This window comes from Mustela nigripes, chromosome 7, assembly GCF_022355385.1.
Source record: "Mustela nigripes isolate SB6536 chromosome 7, MUSNIG.SB6536, whole genome shotgun sequence".
Taxonomy (NCBI): Eukaryota; Metazoa; Chordata; class Mammalia; order Carnivora; family Mustelidae; genus Mustela; species Mustela nigripes.
In genome coordinates, this window is record NC_081563.1 from 17,799,447 (window position 1) to 17,812,825 (window position 13,379).

A 13,379-nucleotide genomic window follows, 5' to 3' on the forward strand; every position below is an offset into this window, starting at 1 on the left:
GATCTCTGTCAACTAAATTAAAAAAATAATAATAATGCTGCTATAAACTTTTGTATACTGTGCAAGGTGTTGAGATTAAATAAATTTGGGAAATGCTACAGAACTTCTCAGGGTCCAAAAACAAACTAACATTCACTCCAATTTTACTAAAGTAGACACATAGCTAGTGTTTTTCCAAACTTATTTGGCCACAAATTGCCCCGACCTCACCCCCAAATCTAGAAAACTTTTCTTCTCTTCTGAAATTATGATACAAGGTGCTCCCTGGGTGGCTCAACTGATAAGCATCTGACTCTTGTTTGTTTGTTTTTTTAAAGATTTTATTTATTTATTTGACAGAGAGAGATCACAAGTAGACGGAGAGGCATGCAGAGAGAGAGAGAGAGAGAGGGAAGCAGGCTCCCTGCCGAGCAGAGAGCCCGACGCAGGATTCCATCCCAGGACCCCGAGATCATGACCTGAGCCAAAGGCAGTGGCTTAACCCACTGAGCCACCCAGGCGCCCCTGACTCTTGGTTTTGACTGAGGTCATTATCTCAGGGTCTTGAGACTGAGCCCTGGGCGTGAAGCCTGCTGAGGATTCTCTCTCTCTCTCTCTCTCTCTCTAGCTCTTGCTCTCCCTCCCCACCCTGGCGCATGCGCACGCACACACTCACTCTCTCAAATAAACAAAAACTCAAACAGTCAATGGGGTTCTGGGGTCAGTACATCTGATCCTCATCTTTGAAAGATGCACAAGAGGAAGTAAAGGTAATATTATGAAAGATTTGGAAGCATTTAAATTCTAAATTCTGATTTAGAATTCTCAAAGTGTTTCTTAAAATAGATACATTTTTATATGTTAGAAGATCAGTATTCTTTAAAGTCAACAAATCCTTTTTCCGAATATGTTTCTTTCTAACTGCCAAAACTTCTCCAGCATCTCTTATGCTGTATTATAAAAAGATTGAAATAAACAATAACACTATAACCACTCTATACAACTAAAACATATCCAGGGATAGTTGCAAATGTGTGACTTGACAATTTCTAGAAAAGATTCTCGGGCATTCTGTACTTTATTAATTTCTTTATTTTGAACAACATGACACTCTTCTCAACAAGGGGACTGACAGCATTAGAGATCAGGCAACAGAGAAGTCAATCACTTGTCCCATCAACACTGAAAATACAAAAACTTTCACATTAATTCCAGTATTCTCATTAAAATCTAGTAAAACAAAAAAATCTATTTAGTAGGTGTTTAGATTAACATTTGTGTTAATAATGAGATACATTTCCATCCAATTCCAGCGTTAAAATTTTGAGCATGTGGGGAAAAAGAAGTGCTTTTGATGATCTTTTGCTCTTTTGATTCTGTGTGTGTATATATATAAGTTCAAACAATGTGGAAATTAGTGTAAAGAAACATTCCAAAGATGTGAAACTGATTTTTTAATAGTGTGATAGGCAATTACTCCTTTCTTTGCAACAAACTCCATTTTAAACATAATCTTATTAAAGAAATTTCCTTATTAAACTCTGATAAACTACAGAACTGACAGCTTACTGATGTTTCCTTTAAATATGTGAAGTAATTTGAGACTTCACACCACAAATAACCTTTATTTCAGTAATATACTAAGTATAATGCCACTTGTGGATTGTCACATTTCTTTTGAAAGGGATATTTTGTTGCAAAGCCTTGTTAAAATACTTTGCACTCATTAAAATGGTAAAATAGAAATTTGTAACTAATTTCTAACACTTTCCCAAGGAATTTTATGTTATAAGCAAAGTAACTATATGCAATGTTTAGAAATAATGCTATCTCATATCATACCAAAATTAATTTTGCTTTGTTGCCATAATGAGAACACCAGAAAAGCTCTGTGCTCTGCGTAGATAGCCACAGCCACATGGCTCAGACTACTCATGTGTTTTTTATTAAGAGTTCTAAAGTTTTCTTAAGTTTTCTTGTGGCTCTCCAGCTCCTGTGACAATTTTACGTAATTAGGTAATAATGCCTACTGATTCACCATTTGTTGAGAAATTGGAAATTCCAGAGCATTCGGTAACTTACAGTGATCAAATACATGAAATTCCACCTGATACTAAACTCTTCTTTTTTTAACCTGTATCTGTTTTCCCTAAGACATCAACTCTGGCTCTGACAACGGTCTCCATCGAGCACATTCACATGGTTCCCCTTTTGTATTTGCTCTAGTTTCCCTACAGATTTTCAGCTCTTAGATCCTTTCATAGTCTCCCAAGTTAGCAGCCCTACCCTGGCTACCCTGGTTTCACATCCACACATACCCAGGAATGGAATTCCTCCCACCAAAGATATCTCAACCACCTAATACTGGAGTCCTTCAATGAGACCAGCAAGGCAAAATTACAATCCTAATTGTAATCCTAACCCAGCTATCAGCCTCCTCTGAGGCTTCATCTGGGGTGACAGCTACAAGGGGGAAGAAACGCACATTCACACAGGCTGGTGCCGTGACCATACGTGGTCCCCGCCCTCACCTGTGAGCTCACTTATTCTCAACATTCCTGAAGAGCTGCCTACTTCCATCAGTGACCACTACAAACCTTCACCTCTCCACCTTATGTTTCCTACTTAGAACCCCTCACTCTTAGCACTGGAGCATCTCTCTGCATAAAAACCACGGAGGTGGAGGGTGGTGGTAATGGCTGTATAGTTTGTTCTTGGTTTTTTGTTTTTTGTTTTTTTTTTTTTAATCTTTCTGAAGAGCCATTAAAAACAGAGAGTCCATGGTGAAAAAATTCACAGACTCATGGATAACATCTAAAACAAAATAAGTGACAAGCAATGTCCAGAACTCCCAATCCCAAGTGGGTAGGACCAAACCACTAATACCCATGAGACCACTGTCCATATGTGAGGAAGTGGGCTGTGGGCATCTAATGGAATTAAGAACAGCCACAGACACTCACTGGAGAGCTGGGGGCAGAGCTGAGGGCACCTGAGCTGAGAAGCCTTGTGAACTCCAGTCCTCAGGGGAGGGCAAGGCTTCCGTTGTAAACATAAGCCTCATGAATCCTCAAAACCAATATGCCAAAGCCCCCTTTCAGGACCACACCCCATACGACAAAGCTACTAGGGACAGTCTCAACTGAACCTCACAGGGATAAAGGAGAGACCCAGATAAAAGCAGGGTAGGGGAACAAAATCAAGAGATTTCAGAAATTTAAGCAGTCCTGTATTTAAACTTTTCAGAAAAATAACAGAAGAGAGAGCTCTAGCACTGTGAAATTCAGGCTTCCTTCTAAAAGTTCAAGAAAATTTCATATAAAAGTGAAAAACTGAGGGAAAAATCCCATATAAGTGTATTATAAGAAAAAACTGTAAAAGGAGGAAGCTACCCCCATAGGCAATAAAAGAAAATACAAAATACATGAAAATTCTGACCTACTATTTCAAAACAAGCTGAAGGACACAAAACAATAATGGAAGAATGAAAGAACCCTATAAACCAGAATTAGAAAAACTCACAAAGGCTATGAAATAACTCAGGAAGAATTAGAGTGCTTGCTTCAGCAGCGTCTGTACTAAAATTGGAATGATACAGAGAAGATTAGAATTAGGAAAAAAATCACATTAGAAATGTACACTAAAGTGGAAGGAACATAAAAGTTAAAAAACATTAGGTAATGGCTTATGACAAACAGGAGGACAAAAAGGCAGGAAATTTCTTGAAGTAACCAATGAAAGAATTTCCGGTTCTGGTTAAGATTCGGTAGGCACACTCTACTCTCTCTCTCCCACTGATTACAACCAGAAGTCCTGGACAAAAGACATAAGCAATTACCTCAGGACTCTGAAAAATACATAAAGCACGTGAACTGGGCAGGAAACACAGCACTCACACAATGACCCACACAGCGGTGAATTCCGGGGTGGCCTTTAATCTCCTCCATGTCCCAGATCACACTCCAGGGCAACCAGAATCTCAGAAGAAAAAACTCTCTTTCCAGACTCTCCAGATCTAAACCCGTGGCAGCTATGACAATGATAATGGGCATGTCCCTTTAGCCAGACCACCTCTCTTTCCAGCCAGACCACCAGGAAAGGGGGCTCTTGGGAACCCAGCAGTGTGGGAGAATGAGGCCCTTTAAATTGTATGAAATCCCGAGCGGCACATGCATAGAACAGACCCAAATCAACAGAGCAGAGAGTATGAAATCCCAGCCTGGCCTCTCCCTGGGTGGTGCCCTGTGGAGCTGGATCATTTTCCTATTGTTGCCGTAAAAAATTACTGTAAACTTAGTGGATTAGGATAACTCAAAAGTACTACCTATGATTCTGGAGGTCAGAAGTCAAAAATAGCTTTCAGGGGCACCTGGGTGGCTCAGTGGGTTAAACCTCTGCCTTTGGCTCAGGTCATGATCCCGGAGTCCTGGGATCGAGTCCTGCATCGGGCTCTCTGCTCAGCAGGAAGCCTGCTTCCCTCTCTCTCTCTCTGCCTGCTCCTCTGCCTACTTGTGATCTCTCTCTGTCAAATAAATAAATAAAATCTTTTTTTTTTTTTTAAATGGGCCTTCATGAGCTAAAATCAAGGTGTCAACAGACCTGTGTTCCTTCCTGGAGCTCGAGGAAAGAACCTTTTCCGTTGCCTACTTCAGCTTCTAGAGGCTGCCTATATTCCTTAGTTCGTGGCCCCTTCCACCATCTTCAGAACACGTCACTCCAACCTCTGCTTGTGTCATCACCTTTCCTCTTCCTGACTCTGACTGTCCTGCCTCCCTCCTGTAAGTACCCGTGTGATGACACTGGGTAATCAGATAATCCAGAATAACTGCCCCGTCTCATAATCCTTAATCATATCTGCAAAGTCCTTTACCAACAGATACCTTAAAATGATACACAAAACCATATTTAAATCATTCAAAGGACTCCAAGAAAGGGGAAATAGTGGAATAAAAAAGAGGCAAACAGAAAAAATCAAATAAAATGACAGAGTTAAATCCAAACACATCACGAATTACATTAAATGTAAGCCACCTCACAACCATTAGCAGGGCTGCTATCGAAAATGCAGAAAACAAGTGTTGAGGAGAATGGGAAGGAATTAGAATCTTTGCACACTGTTGGTGGGGATGTAAAATGAAAACAGCATGGCGGTTCTTCAAAAAACTGAAACAGAATTACTACATGGCCCAGCAATTCCACTTCTGGTCCTACACCCAAAAGAACTGGAGCAAGGACTCAAAGGATATTTGTACACCACATTCACAGCATGAGTCACAGCAGCCGGATGTGGAAGCAACCCAAGTGCCCATTAAAGGATAAATGTATTTTTTTAATGTGATACATACATACAACAGAATAGTATTCAACCTTGGAAAGAAAGGAAATTCTGGCTAGGGAAATAAATCAGTCACACAGGACAAATACGGTATGATTCCACTTACATGGGGTGCCTAGAGCAGTCAGATTCAGAGACAGAAAGTTGAACAGCGGTTGCCAAAGGCCATGGGGAGGAGGGAAATGAGGAATTGTTCCTTAATAAGTAGAGTTTCAGTTTTCCAAGATAGAATTTTGGAGGGGCACCTGGGTGGCTTAGTCAGTTAAGCGTCTGACTCTTGGTTTCACCACAGGTCATGATCTCAAGGTCATGATGTCAAGACCCAAATAGGCTCCACGCTCAGTGGGAGTCTGCTTGAGAGTCTCTCCTCCTTTTGCTCCTCCCCCATTCATGCTTGCTTGTGCGCTCTCTCTCTCTCCCCTAAAATAAATAAAACCTTTAAAAACAAAAAGAGTTTTGGAGATGGAGAGTAGTGATAGTTCACAACAACATGAATGTACTAAACTACTAACCTCAAATGATTAGGATAAGTTTTATGGGTATTTTACCATAATTTTAAAAAATTACATTAAATGTAAATAATCTAAATATCCCAACCTAAAAACAGATATTGTGAGTTTTTCAAAAAGAACTAAAAAGATACAGCTTTCTTTCTAAAAGAAACCTACTTGAAATATAGTAATATAGAGAAATTTTAAGCAAAGTGATAGAGACACAGTAAGAAATGAAAAAATAAGCCACAGACCCGGGATGAAATATTTGCAAAATACACCTCTGATAAAGGACTGGGTTTTTGTTGTTGTTGTTGTTGTTGTTTTGTTTTGCTTTGTTTTTGATAAAGGACTGTTATTCAAATTATGCAAAGAACTCTTAAAACTCAACAATACAGGCTCAGCTGGTTCAGGTAGTAAGAGCATGCCACTCTTGATCTTGGGATTATAAATCTGAGCCCCATGTTGGGCGTAGAGATGATTTAAAAACAAGATCTTAAAAAAACAAAAACAAAAACTCGGGGAGCCTGGGTGGCTCAGTCGGGTAAATGTCTGCTTAACCCACACCGGCGCTCCCTGCTCAGCACGGAGTCTGCTTCTCCCTCTCCCTCTGCCGTCTCCCCACCATTCATGCTCTCTCTCTCTCTCAAATAACTAAACTCATTAAAATTTTAAAAACTCAACAATACAACTCAATTTAAAATAGACAAAAGATTTAAACCCATATCTTCCCATATAAAGATGATTAATATGAAAGATTTATATGATTTATAAATATGAAAAGATGCTCAATACCACACCACTAGGGAACTGCAAATTAAAACCTGTGTGGCTCAGCTGGTTAAGCTTCCAACTCTTAATTTCAGCTCAGGTCATGATCTCAGGGTCTTAGATCAAACACCACATCAGCCTGCTTAGGATTCTTCTCTCCCTCTCCCTCTGTCCCTCCTCAATCCCATCCCCCGTACCAACTATGCTTTCTCTCTCTCCCTCAAAAATAAATAAAAAATAAATAAAAACAACAAGATATACTACACACCTATTAGGCCAAAATCCTAAACACTGATAATATCAAATTCTGGGGAGGACATGGAACATCAGATACTCACTCTCATTTGTTGCTGGTGTGAATGTAAAATACTACAGCCATTTTGGAGGACAGTTTGGCAGTTTGTTACAAAACTAAACATACTCTTTCCATATAATCCAGCAATCATGATATTTGGTATTTACCCCATGAGTTGCCAACTTATGTTCACAAAAAAACCTGCACATGAATATTTATAGCAGCTTTATTCAAAACTGCCAAAACTTGGAAGCCACCAAGATGTCCTTTAATAGGCGAATGGGTAACAGACTGTAACACATCTATACAATGAAATGTTGTTGTGTTAAAAAAAAAAAAAAAAAGCTATCAAGCCACGAAAAGACATGAGAGAACTTTAAATGCATATTGCTGAGTGAAAGAAGGCAATCTGAGAGGGTGACATAAAACATGATTTTCACTCCATGACATTCCAGAAAAGGAAAAACTATGCATACGGTAAAAAGGTCGGTGGTTGCCAGGGAAGCGGGCAAGGAGTGAACAGGTAAAGTGTGAGAGGTTTTCAAGGCAGTGAAATGATTCTCAATGATAACTGCAATGATGAACGTATGTCATACAACTGTCAAAGCCTATGCACAGAATGTATGAAACAAAGATGAGTCCTAATGTAAACTATGGACTTTAGTTAACAATATGCATCAACGGGTGTCTGGGTGGCTCCGACGGTTAAACATTCAACTCTTGATCCTGGCTCAGGTCTTGATCTCAGGGTCTTGAGTTCAAGCCCTATGTTGGGCTCCATGCTGGATATAGAGCCTACTTAATAAATAATGATAATAAGAACAATAACGAAAATAATAACATATCAACATTTGCTCATAAATGTAAAAAATGTACCACAGTAATGTAAGATGTTAATAATAAGGGAAACTTGTTAGCGGGTGGGGGAGGGGCTAGGTAAGGAGATATAAGGGAACTCTGTCCTTTACGCTCAGTTTTTCTGCAAACCTAAAACTTAAACAACAACAAAAAAGTTTTTTTTTTAATTTTTAAAAAAAAAATTTTTTTTAAACATGTGCAAAGGAGTATTATAATAACTCCCTTTGGTGTAGGAATGGGGGAGGAATAAGAAAATGTACGTAAATATTTATTTTAGCCAAAGAAACACCACACAGATAAAAAGAAACTAAGGGGATTGGTCAGTTCCGTGGTGGAAGGGATGGGGGCAATGGCACTTCTCAGGTCTAACTAGTTTTGAACAGTTATGACTTTTACATATATGTTACTGTTTTACACACTAAAACAAATAAGGATGGGAGGGACCTTAAAACTGAACCCAAACAAAAAAAAACAAAAGAATCTATATTTTAGTTCAAAGAGTAACAATGAGAACAGATGAGGGTAGAGGAAGAGGAGGTTAACCCAAGTAACTTCTGAACACAGTATTTAGACTATATGCCCTCAGACTAAAGACAAAAAGCACTATAAACATAATCTGAACTCTATTTCATTGGATTCCCCCCACCCAGTGGTAGGAGTTAACCCTTATTTAACTACTTTTTATGTAATCAAGGATTTAGAAAAGAAATATATTCAACATAATGGGAGCCTATTTCTTGTTGGAGAAGAAAGTTCTAGGCGTGGAAAGATGAAAGGCTAGGGCAAAAGAAAGTAAAGTGATGGAAAAAGACATACCATACAAACACTAATGTAAAAGAAAAAAAAACTGAAGTAGCTATATTGACAAAGACCATGAACAAGGACAATTAGCAGGGTCAAGGAAGAATATTATATAATTATAAAAGGTTCAATCCATCAAGAAGACATAATAAATCCCAAACATGTATGCAACTAACAAAAAAGCATTGATACAGGACACAAAAACTGACAGAACTAAAAGGGAAAAGAGACGAATCCACAGTTATGGTTGGAGAGTTCAAAACTCCTCTCTCAGTAACTGAGATAAGTAGACAGAACATCAGCAAGGATACAGAGACTTGAACAAGACAAGCAGAGTGTGATCTAACTGACATTGTAGAACCCTCCACTCAACAACAGAATACATTTTTTTTTTCCAGGTCAATATAAAACATTAAAACTAAGAGGCACCTGAGTAGCTCGGTAGGTAAAGCATGCAACTCTTGATCTTGGGATTGTGAGTTCAATCCCCACGCTGGGTGGAGAGAGAGAGAGAGAGAGAGAGAAATGTGGAGCTTTAGAAAAAAGGTAACCAAGTTAGATCATATGCTAGGTAACAAAACAAACCAGAATCGATTTAAAAGAATTAAAATCATACAGAGTACGTTCTTTGACCACAACAGAATTAAATGAGAAATGAACACAAAATCTGGGAAATGCCAAATATTTGAAAATCAAACAATATACATTTAAATAACCCCCGGAGTCAAAGAGGAAGTTTCAATGTAAAGTAGAAAATATTTTTAAATGAATGAAAAAGAAAATACAACATATCAACATGTGTGGGATGCCATTAAAACATTGCTTATAAATTTTAACAGTAAATCTTTATATTAAAAAAGAAGGCACCTGGGTGGCTCAGTTGGTTAAGGAACTGACTTCTGCTCAGGTCAGAAGTAGGAGTCCCAGAATCGAGTCCCGCATCAAGCTCCCTGCTTAGCAGAGAGTCTGCTTCTCTCTCTGACTTTCCCCCTCTTGTGCTCTCTCTCATTCTCTCCTTCTCAAATAAATAAATAAAATCTTTTAAAAAATCTCAAACTAATAATCTAACTTCCCATTTAAGAAACTAAGCATAAAACAAACAGAAGGAAGGAGATTAACTTGAGAAATCAGAAAACTGAAAGAGAAAATGAAAAAAAAAAAAGAAAAAGAAAAAGTCCATAAAACCCAAAACCAGTTTTTTGAAAAGAGTAAAAATAGACTGACCAAGGGGGTAAAAAAAAGACATAAATTGTCAATTTCAAGTACAAAAAAAGGGATACCACTGCAGACAAAGCAGAGTTTAAAAGCAAACAAAGACTAGTAGAGTTGTGTCAAAAGGATTCAGGAACCAACTTGAAAAGATTCCCACAGGCCAGAGATGGGAATATGTGAGCAGCAATAAACATAATAATGCAATGCACTAAACAACATCAAATGTGTTTAAAGCTAGGAATTCCTAATGACACAAAGAAAAGTAATTTATCACTTTTGAATAGGAAGATCATTCATTTTTAAAACTGGTTAATAAAGATAAAGAATCAAGCATTAATCCTCCCTGGATAACCAGATAACAGACAAGGCAATAATAAATGAGTCAAGGAGTGATTTCCTTAGAACTCTCAGTTTGGCACACTCTAATGAATTAAGATATCTCAGCATTTAGTATCAATCACTGCTAACATCACAAGAAGAACCAGACACTATGTGCCTCCTAACAAAAGAACACACTCTTATTTATGAAGTAGTCTTGCAAAAAATAATAAAATAAAACCCTAATCTGATTAAGCCTGTAGATCAGCGCTGCCCAACAGAAACATAATACAAGGCACAGATGTATTTAAGTTTTCTAGTAACCGCATTACAAAGAGTAAAATGAATTAGGTGGAAATTATGTTTTAATAAATTTAACCCAATATATCCAAAGTATCATTTCAATATACAGTCAATATAAAATTACTGACATTTCATATTATTTTTATAATAAATCTTTCAAGTAAATGTGCATTTTATACTTGTAGCATCTCTCAATTTGGACTAGCTACACTTCAAGTGTTCAACAGACACATGTGGCCAGTTGCTACCATACTAGCACAACTCCAGATCCAAGTACCAGTTTATAGGAAATACAAAAGACAAATGAACGTGTTAACCTCACCATAGGTATTCAATCAGCAAAATCCAGACTGTCGGAAATTCAACGGGTCAACACCTGGTTTCTTCATCAAATTCAATGGCAAGGAAAAAGGGAGACTGAGGAGCCATCTGTAGGTTGAGATTTAAAGGACAAAGGAGCAAAAAGGAAGGAAAAACGTAAACGCAGGATTTAGACATGCTCACAGCCGCTAAAACTCTAAGAAAAACAAAAACATCATTACCATAAATGTTAAGATAGTGGTAATACTCGGGGAGAAAAAGAGGGTTTTAATCGGAATGAAGCACAAAGAGAGTTGCTGGACTGGCTGACAATTTCTTTCACCCAGTGGTTGTTACATCTTCTAGGAGTTCATGATAAGCTATACATTTGTTTTCAGCAGTTTTCCTTATCTGTGTTATGTTTAACAATTTAAAAAGTATAAAATTAATAATAAATATGTATTTGATGGGAAAAGTGTGATGTGATTCAATTCCTAAACGTCCCAATTCCCCCCTCCCACCCACAATCTCACCACCTCCACCTGGAGCCCTAGTTTCTGGTGTTCAAGAATAAAATATCCTTCCTCTTGTTTCAGACCAAAACTCCCCCCTAGGTTCCTGACTTGATCCCCTCCAGTCTTCCCCAATCTTGATCCATTAAGGATCAGTGGCCTCCCCTCGATCAACAAGCTCCGTGGTTCTGCGGAGGCGGGATAGGACAGTGGCAAATAACGGACTGTTTTGTCAGAACCCTCACGTTCAAATTCTCATTCTGCTCTTTGACCAGTTGTCAACCATGTAACAATCTCTCTGTGGTAAACTCTCCTCAAGTAAAATGAGGAGAACAGGGTCTCTTTCATAGGGCTGCTGTGAGGAGTAAATGAGTTAACCCATGGAAAGCCCTTAGAGGGAGGTCTGGAATTCAGTCTATTTTCAGTAAGTGTTAGCTGCTATCAACACCTTCACTATATAAACATGCTCAGTCATTTTCCCACTTTTACCAGAATCCTTTTCTCACCCCTGCGCACCTCTCTGGTGACGCTCTCACTCCTTCCCTTTTTCCCCAAGAACAACAAAGATCACCAAATTGTCGTATCTACTGGCGAGGTGTTAGTACCTATTTAATTAGCCTCCACTGGAACATTTGATATTGAGCTCATTTCAAACATAAACTCTCTCTTCCTTGAGTTCTGTGATATAGCCCTTGGCTGTTCTGCTTCGGAGAAATCACGATCAGTCTCCTTTGTACATGTCTTCATCCTCTACCTCTGCTCAAACATTACCGCTCCTCTGTGTACCGTTTTCTTTCTGCTTCGAAGAACCACCTACATCTGATGTACATTTGTGGTTGCAATGCACCTACAGTAGCTAACCCCTGAGAGTCCCTAGCTCTGAAGTCTCCCATGCTTCGGATGCACCTACAGCAGCTAACCCCTGAGAGTCCCTAGCTCTGAAGTCTCCCATGCTTCGGATATATTTAAATAAATCTCTGCTGGGCCTGGATGTCAACATCTCCCATACTGCATTCACTCTGGATCTGCTACTCTCTCATCTAGTCTCAGTTAATGGTGCTACTAATCTTCCTGATTACCCAGGCAGAAATCTAAGAGCAATCCGAGGCTCTTCCTTTATCCTTGACCCTGAAATCCAATCACTTAGTTCTAGTGATTTTACCCCTACATTTTCTAGAAGGAACCCTCCTTACCACAACTTCTCTTATTCAGGCCGCAGCACCTCTCACCTTGAATGCAAGAAAGGCATGCCAAGTCCTTGCTAACTTCAAACACTACTCTTCTCTTCACTTAGCTTCAGAATACAGCAAACCGGAAGTGCCCATGGTTGTATGAAATTAATATATTTGAGTGCCAGGGTGGCTCAGTAATTCGGCATCTGTCTTGGGCTCAGGTCATGGTCCCAGGGTCATGGAATCAAGCCCTGCATCAGACTTGGACAACCTGCTTCTCCCTCTCCCTCTGCCTGCTGCTCACTCTCTTTCTCTCTCTCGTCAAATAAATAAAATCGAAAGAAAGAAAGAGAAAAGAAGGAAACATGTTTACTTCTGTTTCTATGCCTTTGTTATACTGTTCCCTCTGCCTGGAATGTTCTTCCCCAGTTTTTTTACTACATTCCTTCATTTTTTGAGAAGCTGTTATCACATCCACCAGAAAACCCTCTCACGAATTCCTAGGTGGGTTAAGTTCCTTCCTCTGATAGCACCTCTGCTACACCATTATCATTGCACTTACTTAAATTAAAAAAAAAAAAAAATCTCTTAATATATCTTCTTCTACTGAGTAGTTATTTCCAAAGGCAGGGACTATTTTACTTATCTTTGTAACTTCAGTGCCTGGCACAGACCTACAGCAAATGGTAGGTAGTCAATACACCTTGTTGAAAGGAAGTAGTTATTTTCCATATTCCTGGCAAATCAATACTTCCAAAATTTCATTTTCATCATGTCCTGGTGCTGTTCAAAAACATTCCAGGACTGCCACATGATAAAGTACAAATACATTTTTTGGCCTGGTCCTCCACAACAAGACCCCAAACTACCTACACAGCTTTATCTTCCATCATACTTTCTCATATAATAAATCTTTAGTTCCAGTCTACTCAGCCCTCAAAACAACTTTTTGACCCAAACCTCCCAAAACCATTACAACTCATTAAAATGTTGGACTTATTAGCAATCACATTACTTATTAGCAATATTGCA